The sequence below is a fragment of the Leptonychotes weddellii genome, chromosome 8, assembly GCF_054177405.1.
Source record: "Leptonychotes weddellii isolate Sample4059 chromosome 8, ASM5417740v2, whole genome shotgun sequence".
In the NCBI taxonomy this organism is placed as follows: domain Eukaryota; kingdom Metazoa; phylum Chordata; class Mammalia; order Carnivora; family Phocidae; genus Leptonychotes; species Leptonychotes weddellii.
In genome coordinates this window covers 121,666,484-121,690,622 of record NC_138376.1, presented here as the reverse complement: position 1 = coordinate 121,690,622, position 24,139 = coordinate 121,666,484, and the positions used below count along the sequence as shown (strand labels likewise).

Below are 24,139 nucleotides of genomic sequence, written 5' to 3'. Positions count from 1 at the left end.
GAATATGGGGGGGGGGCCTCTGCTTCTACTAAGGGCTTTGTGAGACACTTGAGGAAGCAAATCAGGGACCTTGTCCTCCAGAGCCTTATAATCCCAGCCAGAAGTGGGGCACAGGAGCCAGATGAATGAACAAAATCTGGAGCAAGTACACAAACCAAATAAACAAGAACAGGCATCTTGTCAAGTCAGGCGTGCGGAAGAGCGACCAAGAACTCCTGGGGAGGGGGTGAGGTGTGCTCAAGGGGACTTTTCTTTCTGGGCAAAGGGCTTCAGGGAAGTGCTGGAGAGGGGAAGTTGTCTGGATAGACACGGTCCATCCACAGGGCCTGCTCACCAATATTTTTTGCCTCTCTGGAAGACCTGTGACCCCAAGAAGCTGTCTTCCAAAAACTGTTGTAAGGAAATCTCATCACCAAGTTTATTGTTCTAGGAAATGGTTCAAAGAACTCTTGTCTTTTCTTCCATGTTTTGTACATGCCCAAGGCCAAGACTGTTCAGGGACTCCTTGGCAGCTGCAGAAACTCCAGTAAAGCTCCCGACTCAGGACTGGAGAGTCTGCCTCTCTGCACGGTCACTTCACCAACAGAGGGGATCTCGCAGGCCTGGGAGGAGGGGATGCTCTTGAGGTTGGCAGACAGGTAATTCCGCCACCCTGCAAGACTATCAGCTGCCATAGCTGTATGGGTGAGAGGGATTGAGGGGTGACTCCCATCACCACCATCAGTCCCATCACCACCGTCACCACCACCATCACCCATTATCATTTATTCTTAACGGTGCCTGTGAGCCAAGCCCTTTGTATCTAAATTAATCCTCACAACAACCCACTGACTGAAGGACCACTACGATCTCATTTTATAGATGAGGACACTGAGGATTAAAGAGATCACCCAGATAATAAGGGACAGAGCAGGAACTCAAGTCCATGCAGCCAGACTCCACAGCCTGAGCTCACCATATACCAGACTGCCTCCCCTCCTAGGTTAGGGCCTCTGGTTGCTAGTGGTTTCTTGAAGCCTTGACCTGGGGACATTGAAAAGATCAATCACTTTAGGTCACGGGCAAGCTGCAGATGTAGCAAGAATGGAGATATGATCACTACATCCATTTGTTCTTTGTATCATTCATTCATTCATTCACCACTGATCTGCGTGGAGAAGGCATGAAGAGGTGGAAGCAGTCCCTCCCTGGAGGAGCTCATCCATGGCCCTTCAGCAGCCATATATAGCCATGTCCCTGCCCCTGCCTAGAACATGAAGGCCCAGTGGGTGTGTCTTTGCTCTGAGAGCCTCCATGGGGGCAGGAGGCACGAAGTCTGGGCATCCTTCACCCGATGCCTCCTGTCTCTTTTCTTCCCACCATCAACCTGAATGTTAGGAACATCTTAAAAAAAAAAAAAAAACAAAAAAAACCTACCTGCACAAGACAAAACTCTAATCCATCTTGCCTAAGACATTTTCCCTTAGATTTAAAACCGTGTGTAATTTAAGAGATATGTAATTCATGTGTCTGCATTTAAACCATCAAAGTGCTTTTAAAAGAGCTATTTGAAATCTTTGGAGCTTTATGAACCTTTAAAGTTCTTTTCTTTGAAACATGGGAATCACACAGTGCCAAGGATAAAGATAGTCAAATACCAAAGGCTAGGGGTGGGTTTGAGACTCTAAATCCATGACATTTCACTTAACAAAACTGAATTTCTCATCTTTAACATCCACTTCCAATTAGGACCGCAGGCCAACATGGAATGCTCACACCTCTGCGTGCCCCTCCACCCCGAGGATCATTACTCAGCCTGCACCGAGTGGAGCAACCACCTGGGGGCCTGGCGCCCGTCAGCAGCTGCCCTGGGACGTGACTGTCGCAGGGGGCACCTTTTCCAATGTGCACCAAAGCGCCAAGGAGAGGGCACAAGCCTGTGGAACCAGCGCCGCCCAATTTCCAGCCTGTGGCGGGGGGGGGGGGGTGGGAGGGGGTGCGGGGGGCGCTCGTTGGAAAGGCGCACTCCTCCCGTGGCTCGCCTAGCGGTTGAATGGCCCGGGGCGGCCCCGATTCTGCTCGTGACCGGAAGTACCCCCGACACACCTGTACCCAGGTGGTGCCTGGGCTCCCTGAGCCCTGGGGACGGGGATCGGAGAGGGCTTGGGTCCGTCCACCGCGGCCCGGCCCCGGTCCGCACAGAGCTGACCGCTCGGGAGGAGGAAAGGGAGGCGCGGGGACGCCCGTCGTGGACCTTGGCGCGGAGGCGCGCGCGGCCACCCCGCAGGGTCGTGGCTCTGAGAGGGGGCGCTGTACCCCGAACCGCGGGCTTGGGGGGCCGTTTGCCGTCTGCGGGAGCAGCAAACCCTTCGCGGGCGGGAGGTTTGCGTTGTTCAGCGCCCGCTCAGTCTCGGGCAGAGGTCGGAGTCGTGCGTGGGCCCCGGGGAGGGCGACCCCGCGGGGACGAGCCCTTGTGCCCGCCGCGCGTTCGCCCTCCGCCGCCGCCTCCTCGCTGGCAGGCGACCTGGGGGCGCGCCCTGCACGCGGGTCCCCGTTGCGCTCCGCCCGGGCCCCGGCAGCGCCCACCGCGCCCCGACTGGGGGCCGAGCCCGACCACCGACCCCAGACCGGCGAGAGGGGCCGGGGCCTGCGTCTGTCGTCCCAAGGCCACCCACCGCAGCGACCCGGGAGTGCCAGCGTCCCGTCTCCCGGGTCCCAACCCCGCCCGATCCCCCGCAGGCCTGGCTTCCCAGGGGCTCCCGGCTGTGCGCCTTCGCCTTCGCCTGACCCTAACCCTCCTTCCTCCTCTCCTGCTGTGGGGCGCCCCCAGCCCTGCCCGCTTTTATACCCCCGGGAAGGGGGCCTTTTCCTCCTTCTCCCGCCCTCTGCCCTGCTCAGGAGCGGCCTGTAAGCCCCACTTGAGGATCCCCGTGGCCTGTTGTGCGGACTGCGACCTAAAGCAGAGGAGGGGGCCTAAGGCCGAGGAGGTCCGTACCCCGGGGGCCTCAGTTCTTGGCCGAATGCGGTTTTCTTCTGGTAACTGAAGGCTGGGGGCTGCCCCCCACCACCCCCCACTTCGCAGCGTTAGGTACATCCCAGCTCCACTCTTGGGCTCTACCTAAAGCCATCAACTAGCAAGTTCCAAGTGCTAAGGAAGGCTTTTTGTCCCCTCCACTGTTATATTTGAACAGTGGCAGAAGATTTTGAATCCTGGAGCTTTGGGTTCCCTTCCAGAGCAGGAAAGAAAGCCAGAGTTGATGTGACCAGGTTAAAACTGCCAGAGGCCAGGGTGGTCTGTGCCCTCATCCTGTTGGTGACCCCCACACCTGGCCTACTTCCCCACCGTGCCTGAGTGTCTCCCTGTTAGGCCCAGTTCTGGCCCCTGGCACCCCGAGTGATTTCCAGGTCACCACCCCAGGCCTGAGTCTTCAGAGTGTCCTTTCCTGGTGACTTCAGCCATCTTCCATGACTAAGTATTGCTGACAGGAAAATCCACCCTGTCAACAAAGGAAGAAGAGCATCTCCCCCTTCACAGACCCGTCCCCCTTTCCGGTGTCCCCACTACTTGCAATAGCTACAACCCCCAAGCACTTCGACAGCAAAAACATTTGTCCTGGGTGGACATTCTTCTTTTCCTTGCTCTCTCAACACCAAATTCAGTCTGATCCAAATCCTGCCAATCCTCTCCTTGAAATGTCACTCAGATCCACACAATGTTCAGTGAAGGTTGAGTCTTGGAGGCCACAAGCAAGAGGAAGGGTGTTCTAGGCAAGGGAACAGCAAATGCAGAGGCAAGGGGCCACGAGAGCACCCATAGTTGGGAACAAGTGAGTGTCCTGAGGCCCCTGCTGGGGGGCTCCCTGGGCCTTTCCTTCGGGCCGTTTAGAAGCCGACACATCCCTTCCAGTCTTCTGCCCTTTAGACACCCCCTCTCGTGGATCGTTAAACTGATCCGAGATCCCTTGCCGTCCAGTTCTGTCTTTTGTCTCCTTCACTTCTTGGGAAGCAATGAGCTTCTGGAGTCTCTTACCCAGAGGTGAGCAGGACTTCCTGTGCACACACTGGGACAAAGTCTAGTCCCCTCCTGCAACACAAGCCCACTTCCCTCCCAGCCTTTGAAAGCTGGGATCACACCCCTGCTTTTCAGGACAGAAGAGGCCCAATCAAACTTTTCCACCTCGACCTCTCCTCAAAATGTCCTTGAATAGGCAGATTCCTGCCCTCCCCGCCCCACTTCCCATCTGACCCCATCCCTGGACCTTGACTCCTGCGAGATTGTGCTCCTGGAGTCACAGGGCGTTACTGAGTGCTGCCAAGCTGGGAGATGGGACGGCTGCCAGGCAGGAGGGGAAAGCTCTTTAGGCCTCCTCATGGAGAACATTTATGTTAGTTGAATAAAACAACAGCTGTCCAAGTACGTGAACTCTGCTGACCACACCCTGCAACCTCTTCTTGGAGCCAGCCTGTCTTTACCTAAGCTCGTGCTCATGGGAAATGACACAGCATCTTCAAATGCAAAAGGCCATGCGTGACAACTAAAGATCTAAGAAGTCCCATGAACCCAGATGTCTTTACTATGTGCCTGTTCCTAGGGTTCCAGTGGAATATTTTAATATTTAAGAGCTTTTGATGGAAGCCTTCCAACAAATCACCTGGAAATGGAGAGATTTGACCTGGGGGCTTGGGTCTTCCCATCACCATGGGAACAGGTGTCGTGGAGATACGGTGGGTGAGAGGAAGGTATAAGTGATAGAGTGCTGTACAAATATCAGTTATCGTTATTGTACTTCACGTCCCCCCGGGGGCCTCAGTATGAGCCAGTGACTTACACGATAACGAGAACAGTGATGAACGATTACGAAGTACTTACGGCTCTGAAGAATAACCCTTCATATGGAGTATTTAATCCGATCCTCAATCAGTCCTAAGAGACTAGATACCACTGATGTCTCCACGTAGAGGTAAAGAACAGAGGGGGTGACACGGCCTGCCCGCCAGTGGAGTTCTAGGTCGCTAGTCAGCCAGCATCGGCGTGGTCCCTGTTTGGAGGATGTCCACCTTTCTCTAGCTTCCTCCTCACACACGTGTGCTAACACACGCACTTTGCCATTCCCCCCTTGGGCTCTCCTGGTCCTCCGGACTTCCTGCCAAGGGTAGAGGCCCCTCTCCATCTAGAGGGTCACGGTACGAAGTCACTGTCCCAGACGGCTGAGGGGTCACGTGCGTGGACAAGGGGGTCTCTCTGGTCAGTGGCCCAGCCTCTGGGGTATCTTCTGCCATTGGCCCAAATTGTCAGCAGGGAGCCGCTCCCCGCCCAAGCTCCCGGAGTCCCACCTGGAGCCTGGGGACCACCCCTCGCTGGGTTTCCAGTGCACCCCTTAGTTTACTGCCGCCGAAGAGTTGGGGATGAGGGTCGTGGCAAAGGCTGCTTTAACTCTCTGCCCTGCCTCCCGTGGTGGAACCAGTCTGCTTTTCCACACCAGCCACCGCTTCTTCCCCGGCTCCTCTCATCGCTCTCCTCCAGCCCTTTCTTGTGTCTTCAGGCCACGCTCAGGGACCTGTTCCCGGACGCCAGCGTGGGTGCCCACCCAGGCTGCTGTCCATTTAGAGAGCCCCTTCGTTCCCGAGCTCTGGTCATGCCCTCCCACGGCAGAGACCCACCGCTCGGGCTGCACACACAAGCTGGGCCAAGGAAGCGGTCCGCCGTCAGAGGCGATCCCAGCTCCCCGCTGCCTTCAGAGGGGCACGGAAAATTCTCCTCCGACCAAAAGGCAGCGCCGTTGAAGCACCCGTGGGGCAAGCCACTGTGGGGAATGCGGTATTTTTAAAGCAAAGCCCACTTGTCACCTCATGCAGGCACTAAATCAGATGCACATTATTTGAGATATCTCGGGGCAGGGGATTGGCTATGTTAATAATAACAATGTACTCACGGTGCACTTTTCGATCTGAATTAATTTTTGTAGCTAATTCTGGCTGCCGAATGTCTTCGTTTAAAATATACATATACATGTATTTTGTTCAGTATTTTAATTAGGCCCAAAGGAATATACTTTCAAATTTTGGTACACTTCATTTGTTATATTAATGAAAAGCCACTTTAAATCAAGTTACATGTGGATATTTCATTATGTATGCTGTTCTCACACATCTCTAAAAGAGATTTACGTTACAGGTAGTAACCACAAATACTGGCAGCGGACGCGCTGTTAATTTAAAATGTAAAGTTTTCTTTGAAGTGCAGCGAAAATAGAAGGTGACCCTCCTCCCCGGGGCGGCTCCCACCCCTGCAAAGTGGCTGCACCTCGAATTCCCAGGGGATGCTCTCCCCCACCTCCCGCCCGCGTCCTCGTAGGAGCCCAGCCTCTGGCCTGCGGGGCTCCGTGGTCCACGCTGAGGATGGCAAGACCGAAGACAGAATTACAGCGCGGAGGGCTGAGCGGCTGACCTGGGCTGCTGGGCCTCTGCGACTGGGAAGGAAAGGATTTGGGGCCTCGGGGGCCCGTGGGGACCTCTGTGGCCGTGGCTTAGATATGTGGGCTCGATCGTGGCCACCTGCACACAGACACTCACACTCAGGGATCAAGCTTTCATGCCCGGCCCGTCCCCAGTAATGCAGACGGCTTGAAGGTGGTGGTGGCCTTGCCCTGGGCTACCGTGAAAGTTTCTGTGTTCCGCATGCTGTGCCAAGCGGGTCAGCCATAGGCCGGCTGGTGAAGCCACACCACCTCGCTGTGCCGTGGACGGCTCTGCCCCCGGCCTTCTGTGGCACGGGAGAAAGCCGAGACTCACGTGGGTGTGGAGTTGAGATGGGAGGCCCCTGGGTCGCTTTGCTGGTCACCAGGTCCCACTGACAGCAGGTTCTGTGGGAGCCAGACGCCCCCCCCCGCCCCCGCTCCCATCCCGGTTGTGGGGCCCCTGGGACAGAAGCCGGGGCTGAGTCGCTAAGGAAGGCCAGTGCTTTCCATCATGACCCCACGTGAGGAGTGAGTCATGGCTCCCTTCAATGCCGTCTGCTGACATTTCGCCTGACACGTGTCCCTGCACTAAATCTGACTTCAGTGCTTATGACGAGTTCTGTTAAATCGCATCCCCTCGCCTCAGCAGGCTTAAAGCAACCTGCACGGGAACATGAAGCAGGAAGAGGACTTTCCTGGCCTGCTGGGAATCCTGGGCCTCCCTTTCCTCAGCTTTCTAGTGAGGAAGGTGGCCACGGGGACGCTTAGGATAGAAACCGCCATCAGACCTGCTTCCTTCACGTGGCCCCCAACGCCTCACACACACCTAGACGTGATTTCACTGGATCCTCCAGATGACCCTCTGCACTTTGCACCCCTTATTATTATGACCCCTGCTTTGCAGATGAGCAAACCAGTTCTCAGAGATGTCGAGCGACATGCTCCAAATCACGCAGCAGATATGGGGTGTCAGGGGAGGGCAAAGGGGTGAGTGGAAGCCCAAGGTCGCCGCTGACCGACAAGTTTGTAAAGTGTTTTACAACTTTCCTAGGGACACTCAGGGTGGGGGGGCGGTTCTGGTTGACATTTTAACATCTTATGCTGAAAAATAGGAATTTCAGACAACGTTCTGCGTCTTAATTTTTTCAGATAAGTTTTGGGTGTATAGGCAAGTATCTTACGGCCGGCTGGCTGGTATTCAGCAGCATATGCACGGAAATGGCCTCTTTATAGAAAGGATAAATACGGCAGTTGAGTGACTGAAGAAGTGTTTCACGCAATATTTGGAGCTCATATTTGGCCTGCATTTTAAAAATCATAATTATGAATAACAATATATACTGGCTACAATTTATTGAGCACCTGCTCATTGTGGCCAGGTCTATTATGTCATCAATTCAAGTTGCACACACCTGCTTGCTGGCCCCTCTATCCCGTCACACTGGCCTGTTTGGCTGAGGACCACATCAGACTCTTTCTGACCTCAGGGCCATTGCATGGGCTATTCTGTCTGCCTGGAATGCTCGCCTCTGGGCTTTGGATATGGAGGCTTCTTCCCATCCCCCAGGACTCCGGGAGCCCATCCCTAACCATCCAGTCGGCACCTGGGGAGGCTCTCGCAGAGCGTTGGCTTTTTCTTCCCAGCACCCACCAGAATCCTGGAATTATCTTATTCTCATATTTCCTTATTTGTTTTCTTTCTTTCCCACTTAGGGTTGTCAGATAAAATATAGGATGCCCAGCTAAATAGGAATTTCAGATAAACAGCAAATATTGATACTTGCATTAAAAAAATGTTGTTTATCTGAAATTCACACTTAACTGGGCATCCTATATACTTATTTGCTCAATGTGGCAACCCTACTCCCACCAGCCCAAAGGCTACACAAAGAAAGAGACTATAGGGTCCAGCAACGAATTCCCAGGGCCTGGCTCACAGTGGGCACTCAGGAATTATTTACTGAACGCACCTAGGGAGTGTCTGCATGGAGATTTCAACACTGCAGCCGGGCCCTTCCAGATAGTGCACAGAACAGCACCATCCCTGGCCGGACCATGGCACCCACCCCTCTGCACAGGGGATCAGCACCCCGGGCCATTCCCAATCCCCGTTGTCAAGAGGCCAGGATCCAGAGCAGATCGGCACAGGTTCAAGTAAGCTGTCTCTGACACCCTTAAAACTGGGTAGAAAACAGGAGAAACAAACAAGGGGGAAATGAATCTTGGGAGGTGAAACTAGACCATGGGTGTGTGTTGGGTGATTTGGGGGCAGAAGAGACTGTGTGTGAGAGAGGGGTTTGTGCAGGCAGGGAGGTGACAAGAGGCAGCGGGCATGACCTCAGAGGAACCGAACATCCATTAGAGGGGCTCGTCGCCACGGAGACCAGACAGCTGGGCGATCGGGCCCGCGGAGGCAGAAATAAAGGGGCTGTAGGGACGGATGTTCAAGGAGAGCCACAAAGCTAAGTACATGTAAGGCTGCCGCATGAAGACTCGGGGCGCAGATGAGCGCCCAGACAGCCACAGGAAATGTACCGTGAAGGAAGGAGAAGAAGTACATGCCAGGAGACCAGTAGCTGTGATCTAGAGGATGGGGGAGTTAAGAAAGCTTCGAGATCCACGTCACGGGGCATCTGAGCTGGATCTTCAGGAGGTGGCCTCTCCCGAGACACACAACAATCTCCAGGAACGGGTGCTGGGCACACCCCCCCACCCCGGGCACCGCTCTGCCCGGGCTCCCGCAGTCCCTCCCGGCTGGCTCTTCCTCACCTCAGGGCTCCCTCTGTCCCCTGTCCCCACTCTTCCCATGGTGGCTTGACTAGGTCACCTTCTCAGAGAAAACCCTCTCTGATTCACCAACATGGGAACCTCCCATTATTTTCTGTTGTGTTGACTGAGATTTTTTTCCTTTATTATAATACATATTCCCACGTGTAACTTATTTTCATTTGTCTTCTTGGTCATTGTCTGTCTCCCCTACTTCACTGAGGAGCCCTGAGGGCAGCGTCCAAGTTGATTTGTTTGCGCTGTATACCCAGCTCCTGGTGCACAGTAGACATCTATCTATCTAATCTATCTATCATCTATCTACCTACCTACCTACCTATCATCCATGAATCATACTCTAGGCATATCTATATAATATGTAATACCTATAAGATACACACTATAAATGTCTAAATAATAAACAGCTGACTCCTTCTTTGGACTCCCAGATCACTTTGCCTGAAGTCTCTAATCATATTTTGTCATGATTATAATGATTTGACTAATTGCCCTATTTCTTATTGAATTCGCTCCTGCTCGACCAGGAGCTGACCTGTCACTCTGCGTGTCCACTGTCAGGGGGCTGGCCCTGCCAGATGTCTAGTCCCGCCCTGGTAACCTGACCTCACCACCGGGCCCCTGGTGCTTCCCAGGTCCTGGTTGGCAGGCAACAGGAGGAGAGGGTGACTAGTTACCACGCTCCTGCCGTTCTGAGCCCTGAGCGAAGAACCTCACAAACATCACCTCATTTAATCGAAGACCTCTATGAGAGTTCCCATTCACAGTTGAGAATCCTGGAGGTGAAAGTTTCATTTGCTCGAGGTTTTTCTGACTCCAAAGCACCCACCCCCTCCCATTTATCCACATGTGAAATTGGGAAAACTGGGTTTTCTTAAATGTGAAGAATTATTAAAAAGAACCATCCCAGGAGCCCCGGGAGCTGACAATTCTGAACCTTGATAATCATGTGTTTGTAAAATGAGCCATCATTCTGGAATAGCTCCACCCTCCACAACCTTGTTCCTGGCCCTTGCCCGGAGCCCCGGGCTCTCCCTGCTTCCCCAGCCTGAGTCTGCGGCTCTCCAGAAGGATCTACTTCCTCCCACACTTTGCAATTTAGGGAACCGCCTCTTGGCATGTGGAAGGGGGATTTGACCCTGACCCTGAGCCTGACATGAAGCATCTGACTTGGGGCCCTGTGTTAAGGACGCTCGTCTGGGGATCGAGGCGGCCAGGGCCGGGTGGCAGCCTGGCTGGTCGTCGGCAGGCCCACGCTTGGGAGCCCTGATGCCCGTACTTACCGAGGAGCGCGGGCCCCACATCTTGAGCCCTCATCCGTCCCAGCCAGCTCCCTGTGGCCGCTCTGGGCGTGTCAGACAAAGGACAGCGCCGCCGGGGGTCCAGCTTCTCGGCTTTCGCCCCAGAGCCCTCGGCTGCAGCCTGGGCTTCACCTGCCCCAGCAGAACAGCTGTTCTCATGCTGCAGGAGAGCAGAAAACACCAGCGGGAGGAGCCGGCGAGCGGGCCCGGGCGTCTGCGGGACGCGGGCAGTGCACACGCGTGGGCGCGGCGGCGCTGGGGGGCGGTCGGGACGGCTCCCGGGTGCGATTCCTAGACCACGTGTTCCTGTTTTCTGTTGGTCCTGGAGTGTGGTTTGGAAAAGCGGTGCTGGGAATCGGGCCCCCGTGCCCTGGAGGACCCCCACTTCGGGACGCTCTGGCCCCCGGCCCGGAGGGCCACACAATGGCCACGGGGGGAGAGGCTTCCCGCAGAAACCCCGTCCCGCGTACAGACACCGGGGCCCCCGCAGGCCGGCTTCCTGGGGCCCACAGGCCTGACACGACGCGGCCGGCTTCCGTGGGCGAGCGCCTCAGAGCGGGGCGTCTGGAGGCAGCCTCTGAAGGGGGGACGGGGCGCTCGTGGGCCGTGACGCACAGGGATCTCTGCGTGCCACAGGGGCCCGCGTGTGTGTGTGTCTATGAAAGGGCTTTTATTGCTCGGGAATCTCCTTTTCTCAGTGAAAAATAAAGTCTTCCATGTCACAGAACTTGCGTCGGCGTCGGAGTCCATCGTGTGGCCTTAGAATTTCCTCGGCCAGTAGTGAGGGGAGGTCGGCCTTCATGAGGGCTCTGGGCTGCACTGAGAACGGCCCTCACCCAGGTTCCCGGCGCCAACCAGAGACCCTGGTCTGGACCCCTCCCGGGGAAGGGGGGCCTGGCTTCCTCTCCCAACCGGGGGCCTCAGTAGTGACCTACCTGGATTATTCAAGTGTGACACCTCACCCAGGCAGACATTTGAAACTCAAGTGTCCCCCACCCCCGCCCCTGCTATGCTGAGTTTGGGGACCTGGCCGGCTCCTAAGAAGGGGAGGGTGACAATAGAGAGGACGCTCTGAGCTTTTTGACATGACCTTGGGGGTCAAGAGGTCATTTGGTCCAAGCAATTCACTTTGCAGAGACTGAGGGCAGAAACACAAAACCAAGGGAGAAAAAAGGGAAAGAAGTGACACAAGACTTTTGTTCTTATGAATATAACTCCTACAGATTCAATTTTTATGAAAAATTAATATTCTGGTGGAAAAGTCAACAAAGGATACAAATAAAAATTTTCTAAAACACAAAATATAGATGAGTTAAGAGCATATTTTTCAAAAGTCCAATCTTGATGACGAAGAAGTGAAAAGAAAACGCTAAAAAAAATTCTTTTTTCCGGTCTCTCAGATTGGAGGGGGAGTGGACACTCAGTGCTGGCCGGGCTCAAGGGGCTTGGCCCTTCTGTGCACTTCCATCGAGGTTCTCAGTGACTTGACTTCCCCAGAGCGTCCCCGGGGGACGCGTCCGAAGAGCTTTAAATATACTCAGCCCACTTGACACATTGTTTTTATAGGAATTTATCTTAGGAATTTATCTTAATGAATGAATTAGAGCTAGTCACAAAGATTTACCTCCTAGGATGTTCACTGCAGCATTTTTTATGACGGTGAAAATTTGGAAAAGACATAAATGTCCAACAATAGGGGATTGGTGGAATAAATAGAGCCCTAGGCAGCCACTAAGATTCACATTTTAGAAAAATTAATGACATGAAAAGGCTCGTGCTATGATACATGTTAGGATTTGCTTATAAAATTGAACCCTTTATGAAAGATATTTCTGGGTGCCAGGATTATAGGTAACTTTTATTTTTCATTTTTATCTCTGTGCTTCCATACTCTCCAACATTTCTACAGTGGGACACATTTTCAACCTCTCATTTCAAGACATGGGCCTAGGAGGGAGGTTGGATGGTGGAAGGAAGGGTACAGGGAGGGAAGGGAACAAGGCTTTGTGGGGTGACCTGCTCACTGCGGCTCCCCATCATCAGCCCCTAGCTGCAGGGTCAGGGGCTCAGCGGATGCCGTCCTTTTGGGCGTGCCCCCCCCCCCAGAGCCCCGCAGTGCCGGGTGGGTGCCCGCGGCCCCTGCAGGACGAGACAGCGGTGTGGAAGGCGCAGGTAATAAGTAGACAACCCAGAGGGCACGTCGGAGTTAAGGCACAGACAGGCAGCCCGAGCCTTGGCAGCAGCTGGCATTTCCAATGGACCCCCTCTGACGTCGTTCCTAGGAGGTGGATGAAGACCACAAGGAAAAGACTTAGAGAAGGAAAATTCAGGGACCAAATTCTCCCTGAATCTAAATCACGTTAAAAACAAGAGGAAATAAATACATCTGCCCTATTAGAAGTATGTTCTTCAAAGGAAACCCGACAGGCTTAGTTCAGCTGGGATAAAACTCACGCATTTGGCCACATTAACAAGGTGCTCTGTGCCAGGCGGCCTCCCAGTCTTGAAGACCCGGCTGTGAGCAAAACAGGCCGATTCTTGCCCTCAGGGAGCTCTGAAGACGGTTCCAGATAGAAATGCCAGGTTGGACAATGCAGTGAGGAGGAAGGGTGGACTTTGGAGAATGTTGTGGGAGGGAGAGGACCCCTTGGGGAGATGGTGGTGGCATCTCCGGGCTTGGGACGGGCCCGCGGCGGGGCGGGGGGGTGGCCTGGTGCCACTAGGCCGCGGGCTGAGGGAGCAGCCCGGCCCGGTCAGGGAGGGAGCCACCGTTGACCGGGCTTTTGCCTATTTCTAGTGGTGTCCGTTTGAAGCCATCTAACGGCTCAGTTCCTAAGAAAGTTCCAGCAGAGGCCCTTGATTGCCCTCTGGAAGGCTAATTAGTCCCAGAAACCGAGCGTCTGTGGGGCCTGCGGGACAGGGGAGCCATCAGCCGGCACAAATGGCCGAGACGGCATGGGGCTGCCTTCTAATGGCTTTTTGAAGGTTGCTCTGCGTTTGACTGACAAATGCCATATGTCCCCAGTGCTCAGGGCTTTGGCCTCTCCTCTGAGCGTGCTCTCTCCTGCCTCTAAAACAGGTTCCTCTTTGCTTTGATTTCATGGACATGCTGTATCAGTCCCTGCTCTGTAAAGGAAGGAAACGCACCTCGGCCCACGCAAGGGCAGAATCGGCGCTGCCTCCTTCCTCCCGCCGCCCTGAGCACTGCAGCCCGGCTCCTGTGTCCGGGCTCCCCACTGGGCGGTGGGGGGGTGGGGAGGTCCAGCAGCTGAAGGCCCTTGGGGCGCCAGGTCCTCCTGCTGGAATTGCACCCCCCACCCCGGCTCCTCAGCAGCGTGCACCCGCCTCCATCCTCATCCTTGAGGCCTGACCTTCTCTTCTCCAGGCCATTCCGGAAACCTCTCATGGCTTTTACCAGGCTTCTCTTGGAGAGGCACACTGAAAATCAGAGATCTCGCGTCCTCACTTAGCTCTGCTGGCTGGAAAGTCCGGGCTGCGAGGACAGGCTTGCTCCCCAAAGGTGACGGGGCGGGGGCAGGAAAATGAGAAGCTGGCAAGACTGTCAGGGAATGCAGTGACAGGTCCGTCATGGGCTCTAATGACTGCCTGCATGTTTGTGTCGCTTTGTCAAAAACAACATCCTCGGGGCGCCTGGGTGGTTCAGTTGGTTAAGCGACTGCCTTCGGCTCAGGTCATGATCCTGGAGTCCCGGGATCGAGTCCCGCATCGGGCTCCCTACTCAGCGGGGGGTCTGCTTCCCCCCTCTGCCCTCTTCCCTCTCGTGCTCTCTGTCTCTCATTCTCTCTCTCAAATAAATAAATAAAATCTTTTAAAAAAACAAAACAAACAAAAACAACATCCTCATCCTTGCACGACACTCCAACACCTGTCTGTCCCTGCACGCCCTGCAGATGATGTCCTTGCTCACTGCCAGAACTCTCTCGTCCTGTAGGACCCCCCACCACTGCCCTTCCCCAGGCAACTTGCTTTCTCTCCCTTATTAGGGGACCCCATCATTTTATGTCATCCACACAGTCTGCACCTACCTGGAGTCCTGAACGCCCTCCAGGAGCACCCCCTGCACCCCCATTACCACCCTCTCTGCCCCCAACGAAGCATCAGCGCCCCCAGAAGCCGTACTACTCCTTACCACCCGCCATCCGCCGAGCCACGGGAGCCACGTGGACAGTGAGCCACAGAGGACAGTGTCCTCTCCGCCACGCCGCAGTTGCTTCTACTGGTCAGTGTCCTCACCGGCCAAGGCCTCAGTGAGCTTCTGGGAGGAAGGTCTGGATGGGGACAGTCCCAGCTGCCACCCTCCCTGGGTCCCTGCCCACTTCACGGGCCTGTTTTCTCTTTCTGTTGATTCTGTGAGCCACTTGGTATCCTTCTGATAAACGCCGTTTCTGCGAGACTGAGCCCACGTTGGGTTCTGTTGGGGCAACAAGGGCCCTGGCTGGAACTGCCACTCCTCCCAGGGCTGCAGGAAGCTTCGAGGGCACGGGCGGGGCACTCACCGCTCTCAGGGGATTGTTGACACTCCGGGTTTGTTGGGGTGACTGAAGACTCACAAGTGGTGCAAAGCCGATGGGATCCTATTTGTCTGGCACCATGTTGCACATGTCACCCCCCATGTGGCAGTGAGTAGTCCACACAGGGGCCTGCCTGGGTCTGATCAGGAGCTGCTCATGACCTTGGGGTCACGTCAGACCGTCCTCACTGCACCCCTGTTGGCCCTCCGTGGGCTTCTCCCCATGGGGGTCCTCCGCAGTGTCCGGTCTGTACTTCCGCCTACTCTGAGCAGGGCCTGGAAGGAGGGTCCTTTGTTCTGGGGGGGAGGCAGAGAAACTGCACCTCACAGAGGGCCCCACGATGCCACGGAGGAAAGAAGAAATACTGCCTTTTTTTCCCTCTGTAATAGTAAATAATAAATGAGCAATAAGCTAATGAGAAAACATACTTACAACTATGAACTGGTGTTTTCTCAATCACTTAACTACCTTCCTTTTGGCAACAATGTCCTCGGAGGACCTTCGTGTTCCCCCCCGAGGTGGACCTGTGCCTCCCGGCGGCCCAGCACACACTCGTCCAGGCCCCCCGCGCTCGCGTCTGGAGACGGGGTGCCGGCGGGCAGCTGTGCGGCCGTGGGCACACTGGGGACGGCGGCGGCCTGCCTCTCCTTCTGGACTGGGCAAGGAAAGAAGGGGCCGGGCGCCCTGGCGGCCTCACCCCGAGCCAGCGAGAGGGCCGGGCCCCGTGAAGACCCTCCACTCGGTTCTGTGGGCGGAAATGCCGGGACCAGGCCGGGAAAACGGTCCAGGTAAGCAACCGTGAGAAGGAAGCCACAGGCTGGAGAATAAATCGTATGCGGTGTAAGAGATGCTGCAATGGCCCCCGAGTGAGTTGCAAACCCACAGCCTGAAGCCCCGTGGGAGCGCAGAAGCCCAGCAACTAGGGTAAGATGAATGGAACACAGAGCAAGTGCCTTCGACGAGCTGGAAACGTAGCTTCATTTCCTGAGCCGTGAGGCCGACGGGGTGGGCGAGGCGCATGAGGGACCCCGCCTGAGGGCCGCCGACAGGGTCGTGGGTGCCCCACTCTGGAAGCAGGGCTGGGAACGAGGGGGGAGGTTTCCCTGTGGGAAGGACTACATTTTTACGGCCATTTAAAGGTGCCAGTAGATCTTCTTGCCGAGGAGGAGGCACCAGTGCCCGGCTGCGGGGAGGGGTGGGGGGACAGCATGGGGGGCCCCTTCCTGTTGGGCAGAAATAGCAAGTAGGTGCCCTTGGTTTGGGGGCGGGGTGACCCGCCGTCTCGGGTCGCCTGGAACATGGGATTGGCAGTTCTCATCAAGGAGTCCGGGCAAGCCGGGACTCGCCGGCCGCCCTCTCCGGAGGGAAAGTGTCCCCGGCCCCCAAGTGTGACATAGCGGCTCCCCTCCCTGTGTCCTGGCACCCTGAGCTTGGGGGCTGCCGGCAAGTGGGCCAGGCCCCCCCCCACCGAGAAGAGACCAGCTCCCGGACGGCCTGTGAGGCTTCCCATCCCCAAAACACCTGACGGCCTGAGGTCGGCTGTGAGGAATGACCTCTGGGAGGCCACCGGGGAGGGAGGGTGGGCTGGGGGGGGGGGCGCCAGGGGCTGCGGACAACATTGCACCTCTGAAATGTTACCATCTCGTTTTTAGAAGTAACACATTCACGACCCATTATTTCTCGGCTCCGCAGAAGGAGTGAACAGCGTGCTGGACGGCACCGGGAGCCGAACGACGACCTCAAGAAATTGCCAGAGCTCTCAGAAGGAGGCGAGAGACCGTGTGGGTGACGAGGGAGGTGACAGAACGAAAAGGGCAAGAAGGCAGAGTAGCTGGGGGGCGGCCTGCGCGACAGGGGCTCCGGGAGGAAGCAACGGAGCGGGGAAGGAACAAGAAAAACGATCCAATACAAAAGTGACAGAAGACCTTTTCCATGACAACACTGCGAGGAAACGAGGGGTCAATGGGAAAGGGAAGAACGGCGGGGGGGGGGTAAAAACAAAACCACTTTCAAGCTACAAGACAGCCCCCCAAATCATCCGTGGGGAGAAGGTCTTCAAGGAACGACGATCATGACAAGACGACCGTCGGAGCGGAAGACACGTTCTGGAGAGAAAACCGAGCGCTTGAGTGTGTTTTACAAAATTAAACAAATGAAAATAAATATTTCAACGAAGAAGTAGGAAAATAAAGAACACAATGAACTGGAGGGAGCAAGTGGAAGGAAGCGCTCAGAAATTCATGGCTGAGCAGAGAGCAGGATAAAGGACCCTGGCGGCTGTCCGTCCGTCCATCCATCTGTCTGTCCGAGGGCCCAAGCTCTGGCCAATGCCCAGCAGATGGATGGACGAGGAGCTGTAGGCCAGGAGGGATGGTGGGGGCACTCAGGAATGGGCCCGGCAGGCCGCCCAGAGCAGCCGGGAGATGTGAGGGGGCCCTGGGTCAGTGGGGACCCACGCCAGGCCCGTGTGCGCACCAGGGAGGAACTTCGGACAAGGAAGTCCGCGTCGTCCATCTTCGTAGGAGCTCTCGGGAAGACGAGCCCCGGATGGCTGGCCATGGGCCCCAGCACCCTGCCTTGGCCTGTCAACAGGCCATTCCCGAGCCCCCGGCTGTCGCATGCAGAGTGAAAGAAGGCCCGGCAGACCCAGGTGCTCACCTCGGGCCGTTCCGATAGCCCGGAAAGGCTGGTCTTCAGGCACCGGCAGCCAGAAGAGACTTCCAGAGAAATATGGAGCCACCAGAAAGGAAGTTGGCAGAGCAAAGGGGGTTGCGGGGTGGCCCTCTTCTTGCCTCCCTGGGGATGCCGGCCTTAGGAGCCCATCAAACGATGAACTGGCCACCTGCTGCAGCTCAAGAGGCCATCGATGGCTCCAGAGCCCGGCCCGAGCACAGGGCGCGGCAGGACACAGACACTGGGGATCCGTCTGGGGCCCGGCCCACCTAAGGCCGTGTGCTGGAGCCTGTGGCTCAAGGTCGGGTTTCCAGCTGCGGCCTGGATACCCTCACCGAGCGGAGGAGGGGGTCCACGCCCCCATCCTGCTCCCGATGGCCAGGGCGCCTTGAGGCCCTCACGCAGTCGCGCTCTCCCAGCAGCTCCCCGTGCTCGAAGATTCGAGGCAGCCAGTGTCCCCGCCCAGGATGCAGATGCAGACGTGCCACCCGAGAACTCCCACGGTGAGAACTCGGAATACTGGCGAATGGCGTTTCCCCGAGGCAGTGATTTTTGCAGCAAAGCAGGATGACTTCTGCCTGCGCGCGAAGAGGCAGGATGCCAGCCGGCTAGTGAGCTGTGCGCCCTGGGGATCCGCGAGCTGAGGCCCGCCCCAGCGTTTCCTCGGAGGGGCCAGCATCTTGGGGGAGTATCCTGGGCACACCTGGGGGGGCTTTCCCGGCAGGTCTGCAGGTGGTGGAGGCCAGCCCGCCCCCCACAGTGGCACTGCCCCCTCAGCGCCCTTGACCTTCTCGCCCAGTCTGCCCCGAGAGGCCGCTGCAACCGTGGGGCCAGCAGCTTCTGTCCTGCCTGCCCCTCCTGGGGTCCCTCCGCCCCGGGTCCTGCTCTCCCCTTCCACACTCTCGTTCTGAGCGCCGCAGAGCCCTCGGGACTTCTCGTCTCAGGGACCCCGTGAACCGCCTCCTCGCAGACAGCCCGATCCTCACTCTAGCGCATGCTGGCCCTGGATTCCGGAGCCCCGGGCCCCACTGCCACTAACCAGCCGCGCTTGCATGTCCCACACGCTCCACAAACTCAAAAAGCCTCTGAACTCGTCTTCCTCAGCAGCTGAAACAAACTACCTCAAACTCAGTGGCTTAAAACAACACAAACACACCATCTGACAGGCCTGGTGGCTGTTAGGCTGAGGAAGCTCTTCCTTCCGGGGCTAGAATCTGGGTGGCACAGAGCTGCGCTCCCTTCTGAGGGCTCTGGGGAGTGCCCTGGCCTTTTCCAGCTTCTGGAGGCTGCCCACACCCCAGGGCCCACGGCCCCTTCCTCCATCTTCAAGGCCAGCGTCCTCGCACCTCCTGACCCTCTGCGTCACACCTTCAAATCCCCTTCTGCCTCCCTCTTTGCTTTTAAAGACCTTTGCGCTTACCTTGGGCCCACCCGGGCGATCCAGGATTATCTCCTTACCCCGGGGTCAGCTGGTGACAACTTTGATTCTCCTGTGCCTGCAGCCCACCACATCTTTGGAGACCACTGGTCTGCGACCAGATCGCGTACCGGAGGCTTCCAGCTGGTCCCCCTCCTCGAAGGCTGGCGACCCCACTCGGAGTGACCCACGCCGGGAACTGCCTTTCCCTTCCATCTCCTTGGTCCACCCAACCACCGGGCCTCACGTCCCCAACATCCCGGGATCTGTCCCATGTTTTAAAGGCTGCTCACCCTTCTTAGCCCACAGGCACGGCTCTCACTTGGCTCTCAGCACCCCTTGCCTGAATCCTTTGAACCCCAAATGATTTCCCACTGCTAGTTTCGCTCCTCAGGTTCCCATCTAGTTCCAACTGAGGATCTCACTACTGTTCAAGTCTTTCAGTAACCCACCGAGGCCAGCTTTCCTCGGCGGGGGCAGGACTCCTGTGGTCTTGTCCTCGCTTAACTCCCCAGTCTCCTCTTGGCACCCCCACCCCAATGCCTCCCTCAGACCACTTTAAAACCTGCAATTGAACAATTCTGGGTTTCTTTTAGGTCCCAGAATGCCCAGAGATCTTTCATAACTCTCTGCCATATGAGCACTACGCCTGGGGAAGAATGACCTCTCTTTTCTAAGCCCCATTCCAACTCATGCAGTCTCCTACAGGAAGGCTTCCCAGGTTACCCCCGCCAACTTGGGCTGGGTTCCTCTCCTGTATCCGCGGCAACATGCAGCAGACTGAATGGTCCTTACCTGCCGAGGCCCGTGGCCCCAATTAGGCACGTGACGATGGGATGCTCAGGATGTTTTTGGGATGAGACTGCCATTGTTTATTAAATGCCCGTTGTATGGCAGACTGTGGTTTGCCTACCGTTACGCTGATAGGAACGACACAGATGAGGCATGGAGGAGAGCGAACTGGGAGGTGGGGTCCCGAGACTGGTCATGAGAGAACCCCAGGAACCTCCTCCCCTGAGAGGCTGGCTCTTTCTCCCCCATGACAGGTACAGGGGTGGGTCATGCCCAACTCCGTGCCCTGGCAGGGTCGGAGGGTCAGAAGCTCTCTGTCCTGGAGGTGAAGGGGGCTGGTGAGCGGAAGCAGGGGCTCGTCTGCTGTGAGTCGGGAACGCAGTCCTCTCCCAGGGATGATGATGGGAGTGCTGGGAAATCTCCCAATGGGGCTCCCCCTAAGTGGGGTCTCCCGTGTGCTTTTGAGAAAATAGAAAACAACAGACTTCTCACCGCCACCTCCATAAGAGATGCCAGACAGGAGGCTTTGAAGAGTGTGCTCCAAAAATGTAAGTTCAATACCCCAGACAAGCATGAGACTGTGAAAATAATTTACAGGCACTTAAAGATCTCGCCATTTAATAATGGCCCTTAAAGACAGATTCTGGGTGGATGGGAAGAGATGTCAGTTCATATCAAGATTTGATTGCTCAGTGCTCTGAGCCCCCAAACTAATATCAAATTTAATTTTTGAAAACAAGGCCCACCAAGATGCAATTCCACTAATTAACAAAACCCGATTTTTTTTTTTCCAGATGCATCCCAATCTACTATTACCCACCAAAGCAGACATCAAATATGTGGGGAGAGGGGACCTGCACAGGAAAAGTTGGCTGAGAGAGGCCTTCACTCGAAGCTCCCTCTGGAATCGAAACTCATCTTGATAAATCACTATGGCTTCTCGCCATCAGGAGTCTTTTCCCTTCAGATCTTATGGCCAAGAGAAGGACTGGCCATATGTTCACACCATTTGGTGACAAATACACTGAACCAACAAAACAAGCATTGCACTTATGGGTATTTTTTTTTTTTATCATGCTAAAAGTATATTGATCTTCGACGTGCAGGAGATCTCATGTCATTTCTTCCCCCATGGGAACAAATAGCCTCTCGTCTTAGACAAGCGTTTTTAAAGCCATGATCCAAACACGCGCAACTCATGTCCTCCCCGTATGTCCCTTTTTGCTTTCCATTCCTCAGGTGTCTTCCAAGTCACAATGGGTGAATGAAAAGGGAATAGAGGAAAGAAAAGATTATGAAATTAAAATCCAAAACGTTGTCTGACAGGGGCACCAAAGAAGTCATTTGGTAGGCAGAATATTCTAACAGCCACCAAGCCAGGGAAGCTTCCAAGAGCATCTGAGATAACAGGGCTGAATGTCATGCCAGTCCCTACTGGACAGGCCCCTTCCCTGGATGACTAGGAATTTCAGTTTTGAAAGCTAGCTGGGGTTAGGTTCATTCCAATTTCTCATCAAGTGTCATCTATGAAAGCCCATGGGCCCAACAGTACTTTTTGGAGAAATTTAAATTCCAGGACAAGTTTGGTAGTTTATTTGAAGGTCCGGAAGGGCAGAAAATCTGACATCTCCTGGGCATCTTAGTCTTTGGTTGAGTATCTTGTGTCCAGCAGGGATGTAATCATGAGTTGCCTGTAGGAATTCACTGGGCGTGAGGATGAGGAGGGAGGCCCAGGAAAGCCTCAGAGGTCAGAGACCTGTAACATGGGCTGCTTACACCCGGGAGAGGGTCAAAGTTACATCTGCATCTCAACACAAAACCTACAGATAATACTATGGATTATGAAGACCGCAGTAAGGAGAGACTCTTGAAAGAATTTGTCATACAAGGACAGAGCACCGCCCAGACTTTGCAGATTTTGTTTTAAATTTGGACTACGTTCCTTTCAACAGAGGTACAAATGTAGAGTGAGCATCTGACATCATGTCTTGATGATGAGGTTTTACAAGAGACCCCCCTCCCCCAAACTGTGGCCAATGCACACCATGGCTTCTTTTTTAAAAGTCCTTGGATCCTCTGGATTTTGCGTAGAGCTGAAAACATTTCTTAGGCAAACACATTCTTGGAAAGGGGAGGTCTCAGTTTGGTTCCAACTACTTTGCGTGTCAGCCTATGCTGCTGATTCTGGAGAATGGATGTTATAAAGTTTTATACCGAGGCTTCTGTGAAGACAACTAATAGCCAGGACATTCTTTCAAGCGCAAAAAACATCCAAATGTGAAATAATCACCACTTACTAGGAAGCAGTGTTATAAATGCCGCCGGTTTTTGCCATAAGAACCTGCTTTTGTTTGGACAAGGATATCTTCAAGGGGCTGAATCCAAGTTTAGGTTCCTTAAGTCTTTGGAAAAATCTACAGTGCGTAGACCATACAGATCCTGGGCCATCTAAATACCAAATTTATGCAGAAGATCAAAGCTCAAGGTTCATTTATTTACCTGACCTTAAGCCCGCATGGAAAGGAAGAGCGTCCTGAATTCCTTTTTTGGTAGCCCACAGAAACGTGGCCCATCTCCAGCTCAGTGTGAAGATAGAGTTCCTTTTCTTCAGGAAAGCTCTCTGCTCTCTGCACCAGATGAAAACGAACAGCAAAGTAAAACATTGCGGTCAGCCATCTGCTCCATCTGACCCCCGGAAGATGTTCCTAGCCACTGTTTCGTTCGGGGGCAGGAAAGGACAAAGCCTGGTGCACGACTGTCTTCCAAATATGCCTCCCCCTGGGCCTGTGATGTTACAGGTGAGGTCTCCCACTATCTCTGGATGTCCAAGTCCCCAAACTGACCTGTGTTAGCGAAATTAAGCGCAATCACCTTGCCCGCTAGACACAGGCAGTCAATTGACTAAGCTTTTATGGTTTTTACTAGAAAACTGAAACCAAAAAAGTCACACAAACTGTGTGGCTGCTTCTGAAAACAGGAAGATAGTCTCTTAGGCGAGATTTTAAACATCTGTTAAACATGCTTGAGGGCACCACCAAAGGAAGTGTGTGTCTGTGTGTCCAGGGTAATACACAGTGATCACGCAGGTTACCAGGTCTTTATAGAATCATCTCCTTTAGGAGACCCGGGGCGGCTCAGTCGTTAAGCATCTGCCTTCAGCTCAGGTCATGGTCCCAGGGTCCTGGGATCGAGCCCCGCATCGGGCTCCCCGCTCAGTGGGGAGCCTGCTTCTCCCTCTCCCTCTCCCCCTGCTTGTGTTCCCTCTCTCACTGTGTCTCTGTCAAATAAATAAATAAAATCTTAAAAAAAAAAAAATCATCTCCTTTAATCCTCACCAATCCTGAGGTCAGCATTACCCCATATTATGGGTCAGGAAACTGAGGCTCAAAGAATTTAAGTACCTTGCTCAAGGTCACAGGGACAGCAAGAGAAGATTTCATCGCCATTTCAGTTTAAGGTATAACGCACTCTGGGTGAGCGAGCAATAAGGCGGTTAGGAAGTGAGGCAGGCTCTTCGACTAATGCGGGTAATCTACCAAAGCTCTGCAGCGAGTTCACAGGAGGAAAAAAAAGGGTTCCAAGGTTAATCAAGTCAGGAAATGTTTGGGATAAACACGCTTCTTTTCTGTACGACTTCTCAGTCTTTACTATAATAATATGGATTACAGATGGCCAAGGGGAGAATATGTAGAGTTTTTGGTGGTTTTTGTTTTTTGAGATCGCTCTTCCGTTTCTTAGAATATGCTTTGAAAAAGCTGGGGTAAAACTTCAAGTCCCTGAAATGAGACTCAGGAAGAACACAGTTGATGGTCTTGCCCCAATTTCCCCTCAGGGTTTCTTATGTTTACAACCCAAAGTGAATTAACTTGGTAATTGGACTGTGGCGTTTTGGAGGAGTTGGAGCATCATCAAACAAAAGCAGGACTGGGGAACCAGGGGACAGAAGCAGGGAGTGTGGCGACGGGGAGCTAGATGGGCATGGGCACACGGCAGGGTCTGTGGGACCTAAGGACAAAAAAGGCCTTGATAAGGTCTTCTCGTAGAGTTTCGGTCGATTCCTGCATTTCCAAGGGCTTACCCAGCGGCCTGGCATCACTGGGTCCCATGATAGGCTTTGTCCCCTCCACTCCAGAACACACACGCACCCTGACATGAGCACGAGCAGGAAAGGAGCCAGAGGCCGCAGACTCCCATTTTAGGGGC

General features: G+C 54.7%; 1 long non-coding RNA gene across 1 annotated transcript; it reads right to left on the bottom strand.

Annotated features, from left to right (window-relative positions):
• Window positions 1-12,359: 12,359 nt before the first annotated feature.
• Window positions 12,360-18,576, bottom strand: LOC115937848 (uncharacterized). The gene is made up of 2 exons (XR_014148029.1): window positions 14,673-18,576; window positions 12,360-12,800 (listed from the first exon to the last, which is right to left on the bottom strand). It is a non-coding gene; the product is annotated as an uncharacterized LOC115937848 (long non-coding RNA).
• Between the last annotated feature and the right edge of the window lie 5,563 nt (window positions 18,577-24,139).